Below are 26237 nucleotides of genomic sequence, written 5' to 3' on the forward strand. Positions count from 1 at the left end.
ATGATTGAATACATACATACATATAGTCACGTCTATATCCCTTACGGGGTAGACAGAGCTAATAGTCTGAATGGAAGGACTGAATGGACAACTTCAGCTGCTCGGCTTAATGATGGAATTGAGATCCAAATAGTGACAGGTTGCTAGCCCATCGCCTAAAAAATAATACTAAATATTCGTATTACATCATTAGTTTTACATTCGTTCACGTTTTTTTTTAATGTAGACAATGTGCATTCGTCCACGATTAAGATTTAAGAGTAGTTTGTAAATGCTGCAGTGTAGTTTGTTCCGCCGCTTCTTCTACATATTTCGCTCATTTGGTGGAACATTGACGGAATTGCACTTTTTTTCAAAATTGAGTTAAGTATGACAAACGGCTCGTAAGTGGTAAATACGTTTGCAGAAACAAAGACAGAAATCAGTTTCCGACTATTTTTCGCGAGATGGCGTGATCGTCAATGTTCTTTAGTGAACTTTCGTAAAGATTTCGCGGCATCATCGCCGTAACGGTGAGTTGCGCGGGGGGCTCCGTGAAGTGATGACGTGTTTTGGTGCTACATCGACGGAAAGGTAATTATGACATCTTTTTTTCTTTCCTCTGGGTCAACAATGACGGTATTGATGTAAGTACGTCGATGTTGTCCCAAATTTTGTGTGTGTTTGCGGAAATAAAGACGAAATTTTATAATTTTTGGCAGTAAAGTCGTTATTGCTCCAAAAAATATTTTAATCGAATTACGTAAGTACCTAATGAGTTATTTTAATTGAAAAACATTACTATCTATGTAACTGAGAAAGAAATATTATGATCAACTGAGATTGGATCCTGCGTGTACAAATTCTTACAAAATATATCCGAAAATTATCCTAATTCTGACGTTGTATTTTATACTGACAATTGTGGAGGACAACAAAAAAACAGGTTGGTTAAATACTTTCTACTATTTGTATTATTTATTACTACCTATTCAGAGGTTCAACAATTAAATACCTAATTTTAAACTGAATTTCACTTTTACTTTTCCAGATTCATTTTTTCGATGTATTTATATGCTGTCAAGAGTTTACGAATTAACACAATTACTCATAAATTCTTAATTCGAGGACATACCCAAAATGAGGGAGATACTGCTCACTCAATCATCGAAAAGGCTATTAAAAGGGCAAAGAAGTCTGGACCAATCTATGTGCCCGAACAATACCTTCAGATTATTAGGTCTGCAAAGAAAATAGGAAATCCGTTTAAAGTGAAAGAAATGAATTACGATGATTTCTACGATCTTAAAAACTTGACTGAAGAAATTGGACTGAATACTACAAAAGACATTCAAGGAAATACAATTAAAACGAATGATATAAAATTAATTCAATTTCAAAAGGATGGCGAAATTTACAAATACAAAAATGGATATGATGAAGACTGGATAGAAGTGGAAACAAAAATTGTGAGAGCGAGATCCAAGAGTCCAACAAAAGAAATTCAAAATATAAGTTTAAAACCCGCTTACCGTAGTAAGATACCTATTGCTATAAAAAAAAAACGATTTACGAGAATTGATTCAAAAAAATATTATACCTGGATACTATTCTTCTTTTTATGAGAGTATTTTCAATGCATAAGTTACCTAGTAGGTATTATAAAAGTGATAAAAATGTTTAACATTACAAGTTATAATAAGCTACTGAGCTGTGATTTAACTACCATTTCTTATTGTTTAGTAAGTACATAAGATTTAATGATTCTCAAAGTTTAATTAGTAAGTAAGTAAAAGCTCAAGTTTAAACTACCTACTACAAAAAGACTGATTAGTGTTTTCTTCTTAAATAAATAAGTTTTCTTCAAGATTTTGATAAAGCGTTGTTTTATTTTGTCATAAATGCATAACAATATTCATGGCCACGCTGCAGAATTTACTAAGCCTTAGGGATACAATGACGGAATTGTAGGTATCTTATGTTATAGTTGACTATATAGACCCTAAAATTATGTTTTTTTGACGAAAAAAATACGGAATATATAAGTATATCAACCTAACTACAGTTTAAGAATAAAATACTTGGCTAAACTTGTATAATCAAGGTGATATGGCTCCACAAACTTTAAACTTGCTTTCCTGTAAAATTTAATAAAATGCAATAATAATAATAATAATAATAATTTATTTATTTCATAAAAACATACATATTTGGACTTACGTCTAATTAGGTACAGTAATAATGTATTTAGGTAATCGTAATCACATAATTATTGGTTGAGTCCATCACACTAGTGTTTAACTAGGCCGAGCCTGTATTATAAACACTAGGTCCCTTCACAAAATAACATTTTAGGAATATTTATTTACATTTAGAAAGAACATTTATTATTTTCTCAAGTTAAGTACAAAATTATAATATATTACGAACATAAAGGTGTCTAACTAATTAAACAATTCAAACTACCCACATAATTACCACGGAGGTACAAAATATCCCAAGATTGGTGTAAACAAGCATGACTCATGCGCCGTGCGACTGTGAGCATTCAATTCATTTTAGTTAGACTACGAAGAATATGGAGTGTGGCAAATAAGTTAACGCTTTTATTTATATAAATTCAGGTTGTTAGTATTTTAGTTTAGTACAAAGTTTATTAACATATTAAGTTTGATTTTGAAAGGTATTTTATTAGTTTTATATTATGTGGTAAAGTATAATATATGTATATATAGTAAGTTATGTAATTAGGATATATATGATATTTAAAAATGTATTTTTAATATTTAAGTATTATCATTATGATTTATATATTAATATAGATTACAACTTTATTATGACAAGATTGATAGAAGATTTTCCGTGTCATCGTAATTTAAGGTTTTAAGCCATCTTTGTAGTTTTTTCTTCATTAGATATTTATTAAGGTTGTGTATTTCAGTTATTCCGTTTACTTTATTGTAAAGTTTAGGTCCTGTAAAACATTGAAATTTTGTAATAAAATAGGTTTTACGACTAAATGTTGGGTAGACTTTATCTTTTCTACGCATCAAATTATATTGATCAAGTTTAAGGGGTGTTGTTTTATGCTGAAACTTAACGATGTTTGCTACATAAAGCTGTCGCACACTCAAAACATCGCTTTCTGTGTATAGTGCTTGGGTCGGATACTTGAATGGCCTGAAATGGAGTACCTTCAATAGACTACGCTGTGCTCTTTCCAGAATCAAAAGAGTTGTCTTTCTGGTACCACCCCATGCTCTTATACAGTATGTTAAAATGGATTGTCCTAGCGCAAAGTAGACGGATCTTAGAAGCTTAATATCAGCGACGTGCCTCAGTTTCCTAAAGATTGGTATTAGACGCCTAATCCTCGCGGTAAGTGCATTTATTTGGGGTTGCCATGAAAGCGTTTCGTCAAGAAGTACTCCTAGGTATTTAATGTTACTAGATCTTTCCAAAGAGCTACAGGCACATCCTGAATGAGCATTGAGGTTACAGTTGTGGGCTTTAATTTGGAATTTTGAGGAGGATGGCAATTGGTTACGGTTTATACCTAATGTAATAAAGTTAGTTTTCTTAACATTTAGTGTAAGGGTATTAGCAATGCGGGCAATTCCGTCAATGTTCTACCAAATGAGCGATTTGCTTTGGAAGCGGTAGTAGTTATAATTAGATTTAAGTGATGTGACGTCCATAAGTGATATCTTGTAACCAATTTTGAAAATAAATCTTTTCTTTTCTATTCTAATGGGTAAGAACTGCGACATGTCAAAAAAAGTACCAATTTATTTTAAGATATTTAGGCAGGCATATTATAAACTAGCTGTGCCCGCGACTTCGTCCGCGTGGAATAGTTATTTTAGGCATCATTGAAGCCCTCAAGGATGAATAATTGTCCCCGTTTTTTACACATTTTGCCATTATTTCTTCGCTCCTAATAGTTGCAGCCTGATGTTATAAAGCCTAAAGCCTTCCTCGATAAATTGTCTATATAACACACAAAAGAATTTTTCAATTCGAACCAGTAGCTCTTGAGATTAGCGCGTTCAAACAAACAAACTCTTCAGCTTTATAATATTAGTATAGATTTGAAAGATAAGTTATACACATACATATGCATACATATGATCACGTCTATATCCCTTGCGGGGTAGACAGAGCCAACAGTCTTAAAAAGACTGAATGGCCACGTTCAGCTATTTGGCTTAATGATAGAACCGAGATTCAAATAGTGACAGGTTGCTAGCCCATCGCCTAAAAGAGGAATCCTAAGTTTATAAGCCTATCCCTTAGTCGCCTTTTACGACATCCATGGGAAAGAGATGGAGTGGTCCTATTCTTTTTTGTAATAGTGCCGGGAACTACACGGCACACGTTATACACGTTCATGCTGTTTCGTTGAACGAAAGAAGAAGAAAAAGAAGTAAAATACATAATATGTATTATAATTCTGCCTCTTATGATATTATCATTTCATTCAAAAGTCACATAGAAGAGATCGCTTCTAATGATAAAATCGCCCTTTGTAATATTAGTTGTGTTTAAAAAAATTATTCGTAGCATTGTCACAACACCCTGTATGTAGACTGCAAAATGTCTGCTGTTCCTATAGAATTTTCTATCTCGAGTAATAAAATATACCGCAAAATGATTATGGGATTCACTTTGAGCTTACAAAAGTTTCCGATGGCGAGCTTATCCAGTTGTTTTGTTTGTTTTTTTTTTTTTTTAATATTACACTGATTGAGTTAGCCTCGAAGTAAGTTCGAGACTTGTGCTACGAGATACTAAGTCAACGATACTATATTTTATAATAAATACTTATACAGATAAACATTCAAGACGCAGGCCAATTAGGAAAAAAATCTTGCCTCATAATGCCCTGACCGGGATTCGAACCCGAGACCTCCGGTGTCCTAGACAACTACCCCTGCGCCACAGAGGCCGTCAAAGTTACGCTATGAGCTAGCAACCTGTCGCTATTTGAATATCAATTCTATCATTAAGCCAAAACGAACGTGGCCTATCAGTCTTTTCAAGATTGTTGGCTCTGTCTAACCCGCGAGGGGTAAAGACGTGACTATATGTATGTTTGTATGGGAGAGATCTTGAGTGGTCCTGTTTTAAAATGCCAGGAACCATACGGCACATTCGTCAGTCATCTACGTAACTCAGAAAAGATTCAGTGGTACATGATCCTTGCCTGCGCAAACGCATTTACCGTATAATATTTTATGGTGATGATGAGTGTACCTCAATTAATACATGCCGGGAACATAAATCAAACAGCATATAAACACCGTGAGGTTTCCAATTATCGATGCCGGCGCAGGCGCAATTTGCTACCGTATCATATTTTATAGATGGCACTAATTCCTGAATCCAACCTTCTATTTAATGAAAACAAGATTCCGAGACTCGCATAAATGATACTAGCTTTTGCCTGGGGTTTACTTGCATGCTTTGTAATGGAAGTAGTATTATTTTCCGGGATGAAAAGTATTAGTTTTTTTTATCTGTATGGATTTTTTTGGAAATTTGATAGGTACATGCAAAAGATGATCTAAAATTTAAAAAATGTTTTAAGACAGCAGTGAAGAAGTGTAGATTAAAATCAGCTTTGAAAATATTTAGGGTTTCATTTCTGGATATAAACGGACAAATACGTAGACCACCTTACATAATATAATGTGTAAAAGTTAACAAAAAGATAGATTATTCATAAATAATAAATAAATTATTGGTCACTTAAACTTAATGGATGCGAAAGTATACGTGGAAGTCTGCTTAGAAAATCTTCAATATAAGAGATATTGAAAATCCTAACTCTCAGAAACGTGATACCTCGGCAAGGACAAACTATGCGGCGTGCGCAGACTAAACAAAAAGTAAAGACGCCGGGACGTGAAACGGGAAAATATTAAATATGTAGCGGGAGCGATGATTCGGCTCGACCGCCACCAAAGAGAAGATCTTCCGCCAGGCTAGGTGTGATGCCTGGGGAACCGCGGCTCCGACGATATTGAGTCGAAGGTTGTATATATGCTGCAATCCATGAAATCTTTGTTTGCGCGATTCAGATTCTTCGCTGCTATTGATTGAGCGCGTAAATTTTTCTGATGTGACGTGCAGCGTAGAGATGTCCCCACAAACACTAGACGTTGCGAGAGACGTGTTCTGGAGTGACACAAACAAAAACTTACATACATAAAATCACGCCTTTTTCCCGGAGGGGTAAGCGGAGATTACATCTTTCCATTTGCCACGATCTCTGCATACTTCATTCGCTTTATCCACATTCATAGCTCTCTTCATTGCAGGACAAGCTCCTGCAAAAACCTGCGTGTCACGAATATTATTATGCTGCTTTGGATGTGTGGAGTTTCACGGAAGGACCACTAGAAGAACTCCAATATTCGCGGCAGCCTTCAGAATAGAATAGAGTATCTTTATTTTCATAATCGGATGATACAAGGTATCTCTTATTGATATATACATCATTTATAACTACTAATCTAATTATAACTACTACCGCTTCCAAAGCGCATGGGTAGAAGAAGCGGCGGAACAAACTACACTGCAGCATATTCACCGGACGTCATTTTACAAACATACCAGACAAAATGCAGAAGAGACTGCTTTTTGTCAGCTATGTCACGGACATAAAGGAGATCAAAAGCTAATTAATAAAGTTAAGGAAAAAATTAACAGTGGTAAATATAAATTTATGATAACATTTGTAGCGCTCAGTCTCAACTTTATTATTTCTGAGCGTGCAATAAATCGGCGCGTCGTGCATGCGCGGTAGGTCGTCACCCGCGCGGCAATGAATTTTGAGCACTCGCATTTGGAATTGTGCCGTGTGAAATGGATTTTTCTCTTCAAATCGTTAAAATTCTATACATGAAATAGGCGAGTAATAATGAGGAGGTTTTAATAATTATAATTGTGAAAATTTCAAATTTATTCGCTCCGCCAATCAAAACTTAAAGTGCTTCAATAAAAACGTTTAGTAGATGACATAGACGTGTACGATAACTCCATTTCTTTCCCATGGATGTCGTAAAAAGCGACTAAGGTAAAGGCTCACAAACTTGGGATTAGTTTTTAGGCGATGGGCTAGCAAGCTGTCACTATTTAAATCTCAATTCTATCATCAAGCCAAAACGCTGAACGTGGCCTATCAGTCTCTTCGAAACTGTTAGCTCTATCTAGCCCGTAAGGGATATAGACGTGACTATATGTATGTATTATAGTGGGAGGTTTTAATTTGATTATTGTTGAGGAGTTTATCGACACGCCAAGAAGAAGACGAAGACAGATGCAATGTACTCAGCTCAATGCTTATCTAAATATTAGCCAGCTTCGTGAGTCAGTTATATTGTTCTTCTCATATACATACATATGATCACGTCCATATCCCTTGCGGGATAGACAGAGCCAACAGTCTTGAAAGACTGAATGGCCACGTTCAGCTATTTGGCTTAATGATAGAATTGAGATTCAAATAGTGACAGGTTGCTAGCCCATCGCCTAAAAGAAGAATCCCAAGTTAATAACTCCTATATTGTTGTGTATTTATGCGTATTTGTAAGTACTAATATGTATTATATATAGATATATATTCTGTGTGCAGTTTGTAAGCCTATCCTTCTTCTCATATGTGAGATGTCAATCGTAGTTGAAACAATGGTTACCCTAAAAACCCACGGTGGGTTCATGAAAGTTTGTGTTGGGTACACGACGTTAAATTTTATCGACTTGCGGTATATTACCGTAATGTGACTGTCAAACACCTATTGTTGATTTATCCGCTTTGGTTTTGCTATGGTATATATATATACATATATATATATTTACATTTCCCTTTAAAATTTTTACTAATTTTAAATATGATGTGATCCAAACTCGACTATTAAATCTTGTTGTTTTTTTTTATGAAAGCAAATTTATATTCATATAAACATATAGTCACGTCTATATCCCTTGCGGGGCCGACAGAGCCAACAGTCTTGAAAATACTGAAATGCCACGTTCAGCTGTTTGGCTTGATGATATAATTGAGATTCAAATCATTAAAACTTACTCGTAAAATGTGGTGTAAATGTGCACCTGTCACTATTTGAATCTCAAATCAATCACAAGCCATACAGTTTAATTTGGCCTTTCAGTCTTTTCGCGACTATTGGCTCTGTCTTCCTCGCAAGGGATATAGACGTATTATAATACAAAAAATTTATTCAGTATTATGGGATACTTCGTATCTGTACTTATATTATAAAGCTAAAGAGTTTGTTTGTTTGAACGCGCTAATCTCAGGAACTACTGGTTTTAATTGAAAAATTGTTTTTGCGTTGAACAGACCATTTATCGAGGAAGGCTTAAGGCTTTATAACATTACGTTGCAACTATTAAGAGCAAAGAAATAATGGAATATGCGAAAAAAACGGGAAAAATTATGCATCCTTGAGGGCTTCCACGATGCCCAAAATAACTATTCCACACGTACGAAGTCGCGGGCACAGCTAGTCACTTAATAATTATCATATCTTTTGGCTTCACAACATTGGTTGACGTCAAAGAACTACTTAAAACTAATAAATTGCTCTCTCTCTCTCTCTCTCTCATCTCTGCGTGTTCCCGGTTGCACCCTCCACAAAAGTGTTTGTGTGGCCCGGGGTCCTAAAACATACGTCTGAACCCGAAAGTCTAAACCAATGTGGAATTATTATTAAAAATTCTTAGGATAACTGTGAACAAGAATCAGGAAAAATATTTGCACTTAGTATACTAAACACTATGTTGACACGCGAGTTTGCTCGCATAAAAATTATAACAGTGAAGTGGAGTCGGCACGCACACCGCAAAAAGTGTGTGTGGAAGAATTTTGACGTATGGTCCAAGTCATAAGATATTGCCAACTGAAGATTTAAGATTGAGAATGGGAAAATAAATTTAAATTTTTTGCTTGTAATAAACTGTTCTAATAAAATATAGGTTGCTCTTTACAATAATACCAAAATAAATCCACACTGATAATAAAGAGAAAAAAATTTTATATTTGTGATGACAGAACTCAAAAACAACTAGACAGATTTTCATGAACTTTGGCACAGATATAGAAAAGACTTTCAGGAGTGACATAGGCTATTTTTTATATAATTTCTCACGGGAGCGAGTTTGCAATTATGTTTAAAATTACAATATGCGAAGTAAACTGTAAAGTGCTTCAATTTAATTTTTATTTCAAAATGTAACATCTAAATGAATAGCCTAATTTTAAACACTGAATTTTAATACAACTCATACATACATATAATCACGTCTATATCCCTGGTGGGATAGACAGAGTTAACAGTCTTGAAAAGACTGATATCCGGGAATAATGATCCCGGATTCATGGTCAAAGGTACACCCCGGGCTGGAGAGAGAAGAGGCTGCAACCGGGACTAAAGCAGCCAGAGGGAAGAAGTTATATAGGCTTAAATTCTATCTCAAAAAATGCTATCTCTTATAACTTGTACCACACATACCACGTGGAAATTACACGTTGGTAGTTTGTCGTATTTCAATGAATTTTCACTGTCACGGAAACGGTTTAAGATACTGTTGCGATTATGTCTCTTATTCCGTTTATCTCGAAATGTAATACAGGCATTTGCAAATTGGAGTCTGCAAACTGTATAGTTAAGTAGGCGTAATTTTCCCCGTTTTTTTTCTTCACATTTTCCATTATTTCTTCGCTCCTAATAGTTGCAGCATGATGTTATTTTTTCACATTTTCCATTATTTCATCGCTCCTAATAGTTGCAGCGTAATGTTATGTAGCCTAAAGCCCTCCTCGATAAATGGTCCATTCAACACAAAAAATAATTTTTCGATTCGAAACAGTAGTCACAGTAGTCGAATCTTTAGATAAGCGCGTTCAAACAAACATACAAACAAACTCTTCAGCTTTATAATATTAGTATAGATATAAAATAAATATAAAAGATTTGTCATTGGATTAAGATGAATATGTGCAATGGCGGACTTATCCCAATCGGGGTTTTTTTTCAGGCAACCAAAATAAAAAGGAAAATCCATAATCAAAGAGGCAGGGCACATAAAAAGCATTTACGACTCATTACAATAATCAATTAATCATTGAGAAATAATATTAATATGTACATATTGATAATATGAATAGGTTTAGATATGACATTAAATTTCATCCAAAGAGACGTAATTGCTCATAAAAATATGAACCCACGACCCCTCAGGTCAAAAGCTAAACGCTACAATAAAGCGCTTATTAACGGCATGAAATGCTTATTCCCTGCTTAATTAAGCTGATCCGATCTTTCACAGCAAATATTTTCTCAGTGTTACGTCTGCGATTGTACTAGTTTTTACTTTGTCTCATAAAAGTGCCACTGTGATACGCAGTTGAACTTTCATGTGATTTCCTGCCGACAAACAAGGTAATAGCACATACATACATACATATGGTCACGTCAATATCCCTTGCGGGGTAGACAGAGCCAACCAATGAAGAAGTCTATCTATTTGTCTGTTTTGCTTTCACGGCTAAACCGCCTGACCGATTTCGATAAAATTTTGTATGAATATAACTAACTGCGCCACGCGCCAATTAAAAGTATGTATTTTATATGTCATTCAAAGGTTTATTCTACTCATGTACTAAATTGCATCAAAATTAAACTTTTAAAATGTGCGTGAAAGAGTAAAGACACGTACTTACTAACTTTCGCTTTTATAAGTAGGAAAGCATAGGATTAGAAGAATTATTTAAGTTCAAACATGTGAATTAATTATATGACGGCCTCTGTGGCGCAGCAGTAGTACGTTTGTCTGTGACACCGGAGGTCCCGGGTTCGAATCCCGGCCAGGGCATGATGAGAAAAGAACTTTTCTGATTGGCCTGAGTTTTGGATGTTTATCTATTAAAATATAGTATCGTTCAGTTAGTATCTCGTAACACAAGTCTCGAACTTACTTCGTGGCTAACTCAATCTGTGTAATTTGTCCCGTACCTACGATATTTATATATTTATTTATTTATAAACAAACGTGTTTTTTTAATGTGAATATTTCTTCGGGGACGCATAAGGGGTAAAACTTATATTCCATAAGTTTAACGCGGACGTTAAACTTAAGAATTATAAGTTGCGGTCAAAGCCATAAAGCTACTGATATGTAAAAAAGAAAACATATAAATGCATTTTAACCGCATAAAGTTTTACGTGAATATTTTAATGACACATAGGTCCTTGACATTTCGATTTTATTTTAGTGGTGGGCTGTTATGATATCGATAAATTACAAATAATTACAGGAAACGATTAATGTGATCATTTGTTATAATGAAAAGTAACATGTTTATCAGTTAGCTTTGCTAATAAACTGGTTCTACTGTCGAAATTTTGACACCAAGATTTTAAGAAGGATTAAATATTACATTCCAAACGAAGCGTTTTATTTTTATATAATAAATAAAAGAAATAATTTGTTCTTTCCTTCATACCTACTTTAAGTCTTGTTTGTTTTGCAAGAAAGAAAACGGATATTTGAATTTGAATGAATCTATTATAAAATAGTAGTTAACAAGTAATTTTTAAATTTCAGTTTGAACAGTGTCCGCCGAATAACCAAACACTTAAATACTAGATTACTATTGAATATGTTAGTTTTTCAATAAAAATAAATCAAAGTAGAAATAAATAAATAATTGTTATAAATTTAAAAGCCTAACATTAAAAAAAATATTGTCTTTTAACCAATTAACTACTATACTAATATTATAAAGCTGAAGAGTTTGTTTGTTTGAACGCGCTAATCTCAGGAACTACTGATTCGAATTGAAAAATTATTTTTGTGTTGAATAGACCATTTATTGAGGAAGGCTTTAGGCTATATAACATCACGCTGCAACTATTAGGAGTAAAGAAATAATGGAAAATGTGAATAACACGGGAAAAATTATTCATCCTTAAGGGGTTTAATGATACCAACAATAACTTTTTCAGGCGGACGAAGTCGCAGGCACAGCTAGTTTATAATAAGCACCAAATCCAATATATTTTGATATAGCGCAATAAAAGTTATAAATTAAGCAACAAAACAAATTGCCGTTGCAGTTACTGCTATCGTAATTAAAGCTAATAAAATCGAATGAACTTGTAAGAGACATTCGATGTTATCGCCCCGTCAATTAAAGGCAGGGAAGATCGATATCGATGTAATGGAACATCTCTATTAAGGTCAGCAAAACAATGCTAGATACTCCGTTGAAATTCACATGGTGGATCCCGAATGCCACCAACGAATTTTCTCGTACATTGTACGTTTACTATAGTTTATATGAATAAATTTATATGTAAATTTCGTACGCGAGTGGAATATGCGTGTGTGTGTTTTTTTTTGTCAACTGTACTTTTAGGTGGTCATTTTTTATTGTATTGTTTGGTGACATAGTTTCATGTGACTCATGTTGGTTGAACTTATTGAAAATTAGAGGCCGCCCGCGACTTCGTCCGCATGGAAACCCTATCAATCCCGCGGTAATTCTGGGATAAAAAGCAGCCTATATGTTATTCTGGGTCTTCAACTACCTACATGCCAAATTTCAGTCAGTAGTTTTTACGTAAAAGAGTAACAAACATCCATACTGACATCCTGACAAATACCTACTCACAAACTTTCGCATTTATAATATTAGTAGGATTTTTTTTTACAAATAATTATAACGAGTAACAATTTATATTATCTGGTTATAAAAGAAACAAATATTTATTAATATACTTTTTTATTCATATACTATAACTCCAACGACGCCGAGTTTTGTACCAGGTAAAACAGGTATTATAAATAAAATTTAACTCGATAAAAAGCTAATGTACCACCATTAAGCTTCTTTTCCTCATGTTTTCTTTTCAATCGCATCGTTAAAACCTAAGCATTTTCAATATAACGCTCGTAAAATTAAGTGGCCGCTAACTGGTGAGGCTATCATCATGAACTGCTTATATTTTTTACGGTTTTAAATTTACTCTTAAGCAGATCAGCGCCATTATTAAAGAGAGTAACATAGCAATTGTTCTCAAACAGTAAGTAAAGTTTTAATATTTTTTTGCTGACAAAATATTATTGGAATATTGAGAAGGATTGATCTTCTGGAAAATATATGTTTCTGAACAAAAGTAATAAAGAAAAAATCTCAATTTATATTATAAATGCGATATGCGTATATTTTATGTTCGTTTGTTACCTCTTCACGGGTTATTTACTGAATTAATCTTCTTGGAATATCACGTATATTTATTATGAGTCTAGAGAAGGACTTTTATTCTACTTGTTTTTCGCAAATCCCACGGGAAATATAGTTTTACTATATTTCCCGTGGGATTTGCGAAAAACCTATATTCTTTTGTAGGCGTTGCTAATTTGCGGGCGAAGCTGCGGGTAAATCTAGCAAGAAATAAAGAAAAAAATACAAATATAATCGTAATTAAAGCTAAAAAAATCTTGCTAGCTAAAAGCTAGTAATACGTTACTCTGAAAGTCAAGTTTATTTCTGTCTCAAATTAAATCAAAAAAGGTACCTCTAGTAGTTTCTATATTTATATTAAAAACATATTCAAAAAAATATTCGTTCTCTACCTAATAGGTACCTATGGAATAAAAAAAAAGACTTGTAGAAAAAATGAATACTTTGAGAAACAACGGCGAACCGGTCCAAGTCACATTGTATGCCAATACCTTCAGTTAAGTGTTAATATCGCATTAAAATTGCTACCTAGCCCCGGGTCTATTAGTGTCCGATAGCAAGTGTTGTCAAAATATCGATACTTTATTATCGATCGCTTTCATTCATAAAATGTTTCGATTGGCAGTTAAAATCGATGATATGCTTTAAAATAAGTGCAAGATTATCGACAGTATTTCTGACCTATAACTTTATTTATATCATGTCTCGATATTACCAAGGAGGACAAAATTTTTTTAAAATCATTTACCACACTTCTTAAGTATGGTATATGATTTTTTAAACATTTATTTTAATATCCTTATTGTAAATGTCCTATACAGGTTGTCTGGTAAACTGCGTTTTATATTTAAGGATAAAGTAAACCATGAACACTCTTAAATCAATGAAATATAAAATCAACAAAATATTCACGAAATTAAAAGATAAAAATAGATTAAAAGATGCACAAAGACTCAGAATATTCGGACACTGCGCACGCGCTACACGCATCCAGCAAGACGGCTCGCTGGCTATACCGCCGATCTATCAAATAGTCGTTTGGATTCGAACCGCCCGCGTGGATGACCACACTTCTACTTTTTGTTGGATAATAAGGTGAAATTTTGACCGCCTACTGTTCTTATCATTAATCGAAAATATGTATACACCTACATACATGTGATCATGTCAATATCCCTTGCGAGGTAGACAGAGCCCACAACCTTGAGATGACTGATAGGCCACGTTTGGATAGCTGTTTGGCTTAATGATAGAATATGTATACTTACTGTTGAAAATATCGATACTATCGATAGTCCAATCGACGTCTACTATGGAGAGGCAACACTATCCGATCGACCAAAGTGGGTTCCACTGACACTTAGTCAATGACGATAAAATCTTACAAAACATCCCATAGCACTCCCGACCAAAACATGATTATAATAGAGTCCAGGATTGTATAGAAGCATTTGTAGTGAAATATAGTGAACTGTTCTGAAAATGTAAGATATGATCTTGAGATTAAAGGGACTTTGTAATTAGATGCAGTGTAATGTTGGTTAAAATATATAAGGTACAGAAGTGTTACTCATTAAATAACTAGAGGCCGCCCGCGACTTTGTCCGCGTGGTAACCCTATCATAACTTATCAATCAAGCCCGCGGGAACTCCGGGATAAACGGTAGCCCATATGTTATTCTGGGTCTTGACGATGAAATTTAGTATGTAGATAGCTGAAGAGCTATCTACATACTAAATTTCATCGTAATCGGTTCAGTAGTTTTTGCGTGAAAGAGTAACAAACATCCATACTGACATCCTGACATACTCACAATCGCATTTATACTTACTACATATGCATTGATAATTATTTTAGTGATTTAGTTAAAATGTTTTGACATTTATTACCAGGTCCGACAACATATTGATATCAAAAAAACCTCGACATAATTTTGGCATTGTGTATAGTACTCTAGTATGTACTGCCTATCTATGTTTGATAATAATGGTTAAAAATAGAACTTAGGAGCTAAAAAAATTGTATCAAAGAGCCACTAACTTATTATTAAAATAATTTATTTAGGACCTAACTTTTTATCTTTTTTCCTTCTAAAAGTATAATGTTATGTGCTTCTTATGTGCTTCTAGGTAAAATTCTATACAAAAAGGCGAAATTTACTTCTATGAAATTTTTATTTTGTAACGGTATCCTGTGCAAAAATAGGTTGACAGTGTAATTTATAGCTCCGCTGATGGTGAATCAGTAAAATAAAAATCTGCATTTTTACCCTGGGAATGGGAGAACGAGAAATAATGGAAATTTTAATGAAGTTTTAAAATATAGGTGAATGAGTTAATATGTATTTTTAGAGTTCCGTACTCAAATGATACTTGTAAGTTTTTCCATTTAAGTTTTTGTATAAATTGTAATTTAAGGGATAGGCTTATAAACTTGGGATTCTTCTTTCTTTTTCTGTCACTTTATATGAACCTCAATTCTATCAGTATGCCGAACAGCTGATCGTGGCCTATCACTATTTTCAAGATTGTTGGCTCTGTCTGCCTCGTAAGGGATGCAGATGTGATGATATGTATCTAGTTATTAAACAATGTGTTTTTTAATTAAATAAAAATAAATAAATATATATATAAGGAACAAATAAAACTGAATAGGTTTCACTCAGTTTCACACAATGGATGTATAATATTTTATGATATGACATTACTGTACGAGTATTATCAATTATGTACAGGTTCACAGAAAAATGTCAAGTTTTTTTCATTAAAAAAACGTTCGCATTACAATTTGTAGTCTTCCTGTGCGCATACGCATGTACTTCTGACTCATTCCTGTATGCCTTTCTTGGAAACCCTGTCTCGACTGTCGACGAATATTTGCACTAGCTTTTGCTAAGGGCGTGGCTTTCGTGGGAAAATACAAAAAAAAAAATTACTAAGAATTATTAAAATATATTTTCTTTACCGAACTCTTTGGCTAACTCTCGAATTATTTATTTATTTAAACAACATTGCACAAAATACAAATGTATAGCACAACTGGCGGACTTAATGCTAGAAGCATTATCTCATATTACCAGTCAACCATGATATTTTGTAATGCAAACGGGAATCAACACGAACACTTAATACAAAGTTTAAAAGTACAATATAAATTGTCAAATGTGCCGTGTGGTTCCCGGCACCAATAAAAAAAAGAATAGGACCACTCCATCTCGTTCCCATGGATGTCGTAAAAGGCGACTAAGGGATAGGCTTATAAACTTGGGATTCTTGTTTTAGGCGATGGGCTAGCAACCCGTCACTATCTGAATTTCAATTCTATTATTAAGCCAAATAGCTGTACGTGGCCTATCAGTCTTTTCAAAACTGGTGGCTCTGTCTACCCCGTAAGGGATAAAGACGTGATCATATGTATGTATGTATGTAAAATGTCAAATAACCTTTTTCGTCCAAAGATTCACAACGATATCCTACTTTGAAAGAGCACAGATAAAATATAGTGCCAATAATTATGCAGAGATCGTGCAAGTGGAAAGAGGTAGTCTCTGCCTACCCTTTCGGGAAAGAGGCGTGATTTTATGTATATGTATGTATAAGGGACTCTACAAGGAGCGTATAACAAGAACAACTGGCTTAGCGAGGTGGTAGCTACCTCCAATTGACGAGTTAATTTATTGCACGTTCAGAATTTACATGCACAATGCACTGTGAATCTAACTTCTTATACTACTAATACCAACTCATATTAGAAATGCGAAATTGAGTTAATTTGTTACGTCTACACGGGTTTTCTACTGAATTTATATTCTTGAAATATCTACATAATTAATATCAGTCTGGAGTTACGTTTCATCTAGGTAAAAACTATAGTTTCCGTGGGATTTGCGAAAAAAATTGATTTTTTTTTTCTTTACTGAATTTACATTTTTGAAATATCACGTTAAGAACAGTCTGGAGTTACCTTTAATCTAGGTAAAAACTATAGTTCCCGTGGTATTTGCGAAAAAATTTGTATTCTTTTGTATATACATACATACATACATAAAATCACGCCTTATGCCCGGAGGGCTAGGCAGAGACTACATCTTTCTATTTGCCACGATCTCTGTATTCTTCTTTCGCTTCATACACATTCATAACTCTCTTCATGCGAGCTCGGTGGTTTTGGGTACTCTTGACCTGACCCTTTGCCAGGACGTCCTTAATTTGATCAAGATACGTTCGTCTAGGCCTTCTTTTGTAGGTGGCGTTAAATTTATCGCTATTGAAACTACTGAAATTAAGTACACGGGTAGAATATAACATGGAAAAAAATATAGACTTTTTATACCGAAATTTCCACAAAAGCACAACTCGTGTACATACATATCATACATACATACATAAAATCACGCCTCTTTCCCGGAGGGGTAGGCAGAGACTACCTCTTTCCACTCGTGTATAAATAATTTTCAAATAGATGCAGCTCCTATTTAATTGCCTGCTATTGCAGTTACCTTAGTTTATTAGTCAATTACTTAGTCACCTTTTACGACATCCATGGAAAAAACTACCTAATATTATTTTTATTAAATGTACTATGTTGTATTCTGTTATGTGTGATAATAAATAAATAAATGAAAGAGATGGAGTGGTCCTTATCAAAAGTACCGGGAACCACACGGCACCGGTTAAAGGGATATCTGATTAATAAATTGTGTATCTATTCAGAAGCTGAATTGTATGCATTATACTGTTTCACATAAATGTGAAGGGATAGCTTTAAATTGATGTTGTACAGTTAACCGCATATCAGGTTAACTTGCATAGAACTCTATGATGAGGTAAAGGTAATACGAATTTGCAGTGAATTTGTGTAGGTTGATATGCTGTTGACTGTACGAGGATGTGAATCTATGGGTTAGGGAGATATTGAGAATTTATGTTGCGTCTTTGTGTATTAAATGCGAGGGAAAATTGTATATCATATAATAATTTCTCGTGTCACAATGTTCGTTCGCGTACTCCTCCGAAACGGCTTGACCGATTCTCATGAAATTTTGTGAGCATATTGAGTAGGTCTGAGAATCGGCCAACATCTATTTTTCATACCCCTTAGTGATAAGGGTTGTCAACCCTTAACATTTCTTTTTAACTAGAAATAACTTAGAAATTATTTATATGGCAAAACAAAGTTTGCCGGGACAGCTAGTGGTTTTATTAACAAGTAGCTATGATGCGAGTGTGGTATGCCGTGTGGTTCCCGGCACAAATGGAAAAAAAGGATAAGACCCATCTCTTTCCTACGGATGTCGTAAAAGGCGAATAAGGCTTATATACTTTGGAATACCTCTTTTAGGCGATCGGCTAGCAACCTGTCACTATTTGAATCTCAATTCTAACATTAAACCAAACAGCTGAACGTGGCCTTTCAGTCTTTTGGTGACTTTGTGTGCTCCGATGGGGATATAGACGTAATAATATGTCTGTTATGTAATTCCAATGAGAGCCAAGCCCCGTGGTGCAACTACGAATAATAAAGTCGGAAACACATAAATAAATAAATGAATAATAAATATATACGGGACAAATTACACAGATTGAGTAAGTCTCGAAGTAAGTTCGAAACTTGTGTTAAGAGATACTAACTCAACGATACTATATTTTATAATAAATACTTAGATAGATAAACATCCAAGACCCAGACCAATCAGAGAAAGTTCATTTCTGACCTGACCGGGATTCGAACCCGGGACCTCCGGCGCCACAGACAAGCGTATTACCGCTGCGCCACAGAGGCCGTCAACACATATGTACCTACTTGAACATCAAATGTACTTAAATTTGTCACAGACAACTCAAGTAACGGGATTAGTCAATCGTGATGTAGTATTTCCGACCATTTGCATAAAAAACAGTGGAACCAAATGCAATGGTCCTTTAACAAGGTGGCTGAGATGTAACGATAGGAAATACATCTATTTTGTAGACGGGTTATGTTAGCTATATATATATATTTCAAATACATACATGTGGTTATGTGCTGCCGTGTGGTTTCCGGCACAAATATAAAAAAAGGAATAGGATCACTCCATCTCTTTCTCGTGGATGACGTGATAGACGAATAAGGGATAGGCTTATAAACTTGGGATTCTTCATTTAGGCGATGGGCTAGCAACCTGCCACTATTTAAATCTCAATTCTTTCACTTTGCCAAATAGCTGAACGTGGCCTATCAGTTTTTCAAGACTGTTGGCTCTGTCTACCCCGCAAGGTACGTAGTTGTATGTGTAAATCCAATAAAAGATCCAAAACTAAAATTACTAACGCATAAATAAATCATTACATTACAATAATGTAATTTAATTCAATAGATTTATTTCTGTGCTACCGGGCACCGTTAAGTAAGGCCTACGATGTAGTGCAGCGCAGGCGCAGGGTTAGGGCTCGCTTGGACGCCATTTATTACGAAAGACGCGTGCAGAGTTTAAATAGATTTCCGACCAAGAAACTTGTAACCGAGTATAGGAGTTGGAGCTCGCAACTGCAATTAGCTATATATGTATGTATGTTTTTATTCTGCTCAAATTAAAAGCTATTATCAGTTTTGTCCATAATCATCGATCATTTCGTGCAACCTTGTAACTTTTGTATTACTTTTTCAAAAGAATTTCACCATTAATTAGGGTGTTGGATTTCGGACTTTTAAAAGTTAACTTGCAAGGAACTACACGGCACTTACAGTAATATGGATATGATCTCTGTGTGTGTGTGTGTATTTTTTTCTGCTGATGGTGTCAAAAATTAATTTATTAATAAATAATAAAAAGATTTTATATGTACATGACACATACACTATGTAGTTTAAGTATTTTGAATGTAGATTTTTTTGTTTCATATAGGTACCTACCTAATTTATTCAAGTAGGTATATCTCACATTCTTTTTTTACTTACTGAGATAAATATTAAGTTCTGTATGATCGATCAGCGGCGTACCTGAAAAAATAAACAAATTAAATTAAATTTTTAAATTGTTATTAAGTACTGTCTCAAAAGTAAAACATATGGGTATATCTTGGAAAGGCATATAACATCTTTATCTTTATCGAACCGTTGGATCTAGAGATTTTAAATTTGGTACGTAAATTCTTAATACTAGGGAACTAAGGGAAGATTCCCCGACATTCCCGCGGGAATGCGAATTGACTAGGTTGCATCATCATCAGAAAGGATTTTTTCTGATTGACCTGCGTCTTGGATGTTTATGTTATATAGGTTATTATAAAATAAAGTATCGTTGAGTTAGTATCTCGTAACACAAGTCTCGAACTTACTTCGAGGCTAACTCAATCTGTGTAATTTGTCCCGTATATATTTATTTATTATTTATTTATTTATCACATACACTACACCACAGTAATGTATTCCATATCACCGACATACTAGTGCTGAGTTTTTGTCATGCCATAATGTCGACTATCGTTAACATATTTATCGACAAGCGGCCCGCCCTACATACTAAGCGTTTAGGGTCGGCGCCGGCGCAATGCCACTTGCATAGATTGTACTGTTATTTGATATTTATATTGTATTATGTCGTCTAATATATACGATGACATACCTATGTATATAAATTGCGTGAACAATGCAATTCGGGACACAGGTTCAAATCCTACCTCGGTTTTCTGAATTGTGCAGGTACATTAGTTTGAGTACTAACCGATGTTCAGCTGAAACCTGCACATTTAGGTAACTGGAACTGGAATGATATGGATATAACCGTGGGAAGGATATGGAATGATCCTATCTATACTGTAATTATTACTTCTCGTAGTTTATACAAACCTAAGTAATCATAAAATATTAGACTGATATTTTTAATGCGAAAATTTAGTATATATCTATTCTAAATGTTTGTTATTCTTTCACACGAAATTTACTGACCGAAAGTGCCGTGTGGTTCCTGGCACCAAAAAAAAAGAATACGACCATACCGTTTCATTCCCATGGATGTCGTAAAAGGCGACTTAGGGATAGGGTTATAAACTTGGTATTCTTCTTGTAGGCGATGGGCTAGCAACCTGTCACTATTTTAATCTTAATTCTATCATTAAGCCAAACAGCTGAACTTGACCTGGCCGTGGCGTAGACGTTTCATTTTTTTTCCACTGTCTTTCAAATACATCGTACAACAATACATAATTAGACATCGGTCAGTTATCTACTATTTCATTTAATGTATGGATAATTATGTGCACATGCAAAGGTCATCTAATGGTATTTACTATCACGCTCCACCTGCGGCTTAAAAAAAATTAAAAATGACTAAAACCGGCCGGCACAACTAGAGGTATTTTGCAGCTGCATGTCGTTTGTCGCATTAGAATCCACCCGGGGCATCGATTGCGTGAGAATTTTTACTTATGGGATATTCTGATGTATAAACAAATATTACTGTTGAGTTTTATGCATATACATAGATATAATCACGTCTATATCCCTTGCGGATTATAGAGCCAACAGTCTTAAAGACTGATAGCCCACGTTCAGCTGTTTGGCTTAATGATAGAATTGAGATTCAAATAGTGACAGGTTGCTAGCCTGTCGCCTTAAAGAAGAATCCCAAGTTTATAAGCCTATCCCTTAGTCGACTATGATCTTACCAATATACTGAATATGATCTTAACTTAGGCCGTTTTAAAAATAAGTTATCGCTTCTGTAAAAGACATGATGACACAATAAGCACGCAATTTATAAACGTATTCATTAAATTAAATTACTCGAGTTACACATACAATTAGAAATGTCTTAGAAAGTGTTAACGTAACATTTTGGGTTCATTATAAAATGATTTGAATCATGACATGGTTATATCTCTGTTTGGACGTCAGTGGTCAAAATTATTAATGTGTCCGATCAAAATATGTGCGTATGCGCATGGAGACACAGGTTCGAATCCTACTTCGGTCGTGTACCTACCAATGACGCTTTTCTGAGTTATGTTTGAGTTAGTATCTCGTAGCACAAGTATCGAACTTACTCAATCTGTGTTATTTGTCCCGTATACATATATTAATTTATGTATATACGGAACAAATTAGACAGATGACTCTCGAAGTAAGTTCGAAACTTGTTATCTCTTCTTGCCCTGGCTGGCCGGGACTTGAACCCGGGGCCTCCTGTGTCACAGTCAAGCCTAAACCCTTGCGTCACAGGGGCCTTCAATTATTTAATTTATTTGTTTTCATATTGGTAGCGAGTTGTGCATGTATAAATAGTCACACCTGCTTCTCTTCCCTGCAAGAGATTTTAATTTACGATTCTTCTGAATCTCAATTCCATTGCTACATATAAGACAAAAAACATATAACTTTACCACAAAAATTTTCATACAGTTTCCATACATGTGTAAAGCAATGATTGAAATAAAAAAATTCACGAAAATTACTTTTGTTAAACAATACGAACGTACCTATTGTAAATCTTAAAAAATTTACATCATAAATTAATTATGCTAGCTGTGTTTTATTCCATCTCTTTCTAACTCGTTATGATATTGTATAGCTATCTTTTTTTTTATCTGATGATTTCTCGGACAGCGCATCTAAGAGCTAGTTCACACTGTGCGAAGTGATATTCGAGTTGGGAAAAATGCATTGTTTGTATGTTCGTGGCGCGATAACTCACCATCTTATGATTGTGATGAATGTTTGTAGGTAACATTAACAAAATTTCAAGTTTGCTGGAGCATCAGAATAGGTTCAATAGTTTTGAAGATATTATAATGCTTAATTGTAACAAAACATATGATAAATTGTTAAACAGAAATGTGTTATTTGTCACTATTTGAACCTCAATCAGAACATTTGGCCATACAGCTGAACGTGGCCTTCAGTTTTTCGAGACTAAACTCTGTCTACTCCATAAGAGATGGAAACGTGATTTTATATTTGTATGTAAACGTGTTACTGTGTGGTGTTGAAATAATAGCAAGGTGATTCGCAAGAAATGATGTCTTTCAAATAAATTTACTATATTTTACTAGATACATACATACATATAGATACATACATACAATGTATAGCCAATAGTATTATGTATGTATGTCATACATACATAATACTATTGGCTCTGTCTACCCCACAGTGTATGTTTGTATCACAGACATTGCGGGGTAGACAGAGCCAAAAGTCTTGAATAGACTAAAAAGTAACGATCAGTTGTATGCTTTTACGAATTTGGAATTGAGATTCAAATAGAGACGGGCTGCTAGTCCACAAGTAAAATATTTTTAAACAACCGTCAATTTTTTTTATTAGGCCTTTCCTTAACATAAATAAAATTAATAGAAGGATTAAACTCATGCTACTATGATAGTGTAAACTTGCCTTAATTTCTCATGACGCGTCATTGTACGTCACGGCCGGTGCCCACGGTAAGAGTAAAATATTGTAACTCGTTCTTAAGGCATTTTAAAAAGGGCATAGAGCTTCATAAGTTGATTCTCCCATAAATATAAAGAAATAAAAATGCGTTATGTTGGAAACGTTGAAAAATATTATGTATCCAGTAACAGAACCAAATCGATGAGTGGCAAGTGAAAAGATTTAGTCTCTGCCTACGCCTATGGAAGGCATGATTTTAATCTGTATTTGTGACGACGTTCTGTAGACTGTATCTTTTTTCTGGGACTGGTGTATCTTAGCTTGGCCAAAAAGAAATGGAGTGAGTTCAACCCCGAAGTAAAAGGCAATGACATCATAATAAAAAATAAACCTATAAATTAATAAATTTAGTAACATTGGTGTTGCTAGTTGTAACAGTATTTATGTTAAAACACAGTAAACGTGGATGGAATTGAGATTTCAATTGTTTAAAATTGTATAGCGTACTGGCCGCTAAGAAAAAATTTAACATTTAATAAAAAAAAAAAGGGATTGTCAATTGTTAATTCTTACAACAATGATTTAAGACGAATTGAAGTTAGAATTATTAAAGATTTTTATTGAAGTTTTTTTTTTATTTTTACCAACACACAGTATTTTATTTTACATCCCGGCTAATTATCTAAACGCTAATTGCGATAGATTGCTAGCCCTTCGCCTAATAGAAGAATCCAAAGTTTATAAACCTCTCCCTTAATTTTCTTTTACAATTTGCACGATAGCAGCCGGCACACACTATATTTTTTCATCGCTATCACACCAGCATGGTAATGGTATACTAATCGTATTTGAATCGTACCCCGAGCTCCTCTCCAGAGCGGTGAGGATGCAACCGGGACTAAAGTCAGGTGATAAAAGTAAAACTCAAATGTATCATACAAATTGACAGTATTCAGGGTTGAATGGCCTTATTCTGTAAGAGAATCCATCATATATTCGAGGAATCATTGACAATGCCCGCGACATCATAGCGTTAAGAACAATAGGAAATTCGAAGAACCAAACAATACACTTCCTTGTACTGACCACAATGCTTCATTGGAAAACGAGCGACATGTACATTTTGAGAATCGGACTGTTGTAGTTCAATCGATTTGATCTGGAACATACATACATATGGTCACGTCTATATCCCTTGCGGGGTAGACAGAGCCAACAGTCTTGAAATGACTGAATTGCCACGTTCAGCTATTTGGCTTAATGATAGAATTTGATCTGGAACCCTATACTCTTATGCTCTTACGGTGAGGGAAAACATCGTGAGCGATACCTGAATGTTCATCAAAGAAATGGACGTGTTACTGTATGTTAGGTTCCCCTACAAAAGTGGCAATGGTCAGGCGGAAAACTCTGCGTGTAAAAATCTGACTACGACTTCTGAATTTAAAAAAAAAGTAACAAATTACAGACTTCAAACGTTAATATGTACAAAAAAAAGTTACAAATTATAGATTCTTCAAAACTTAATACAAGTACGTAAAAAGTAACAAATAACAGATTCTTTAAAATTTTATAAATAAAAAGTAACAAATTACAGATTCTTCAAACGTTAATATATAAAAAGTAACAAATTACAGATTCTTAATACCTTAATACATAAAAAGTAACAAATAACTGATTCTTCAAACCATAATTATAAAAAGTAACAAATTACAGATTTCGATTGACATTTTTTATGATATTATTTTTTTTTTAATTATAAAAACTTACTTGATATTCAACACCCATGCCAACCAGAAAATATTGTTTTTGATGATTTTAGAGCAAGAAAATAAAAACTGGATGTTATAGATATGTAAATTACTTTATTACAATTAATTAGCGCACAAAAAACAGTGTTCACGGATATTGACGTATGTTACCAGAGAGCGAGAGCAAAAAGGGCGGGAAGCTACCACAGACTATATAATTTGATTGCGTTCACAAATCTCTAACACTCCCTACAGAACGCAATCCCATTTTAGTTATACAATACAAATGTTTCTCAAAAGTGGTTCCTTTAGTTAAGTTATCAGCTACCATATTACAACTGTTAACAAACAAAAATTTTATTTTACATTTAACAATATTCTCTCTTATAAAATGCCACCGAATGTCTATGTGCTTAGTTCTTGGTTTGTAACAGTCCGTTGAAGCCAGCTTGATAGCACTTTGATTGTCGCAGTATATGAGAAGCGCACCATCGTCGCCTTGGCCAAGCTCTGCTTGTAACTGCTGTAGCCACAAAGCTTCCTGGGTAGCCGACGCCATTGCCATATACTCAGCCTCGGCAGTAGAAAGTGCTACTGTCTGTTGTTTACATGAATTCCATGATATAGATGCATTCTGAAACAGAAAAGTATAACCCGTGCAGGATCTTCTATCTAGTGAGTCGCTAGCCCAGTCAGCATCGCAGTATCCTGTTATGCTATGAGACTCTTCCCTTTTATAGCACATCTTTAGGTCCTTTGTGCCCTGGAGATATCGCATAACTCGCTTCACTCCAAGCCAGTGTTGATGTCCTGGATTGTTGCAGAATTGACTCAGTTTACTCACAGCAAAGGTAATATCAGGCCT

General features: G+C 34.5%; 1 protein-coding gene and 1 long non-coding RNA gene across 3 annotated transcripts in view; one reads left to right on the forward strand and one right to left on the reverse strand.

Moving 5' to 3' along the window:
• LOC106142577 (uncharacterized) overlaps nt 1-26237 on the reverse strand; it is an 87237-nt gene that overhangs the window by 20391 nt on the left and 40609 nt on the right. The gene's annotated exons all lie outside the window — the stretch shown is intronic.
• Nucleotides 523-1975, forward strand: LOC132902349 (uncharacterized). Its single transcript, XR_009657096.1, has 2 exons — nt 523-573; nt 1031-1975. It is a non-coding gene; the product is annotated as an uncharacterized LOC132902349 (long non-coding RNA).

The sequence above is a fragment of the Amyelois transitella genome, chromosome 12 (genome assembly GCF_032362555.1).
Source record: "Amyelois transitella isolate CPQ chromosome 12, ilAmyTran1.1, whole genome shotgun sequence".
Lineage (NCBI taxonomy): Eukaryota > Metazoa > Arthropoda > Insecta > Lepidoptera > Pyralidae > Amyelois > Amyelois transitella.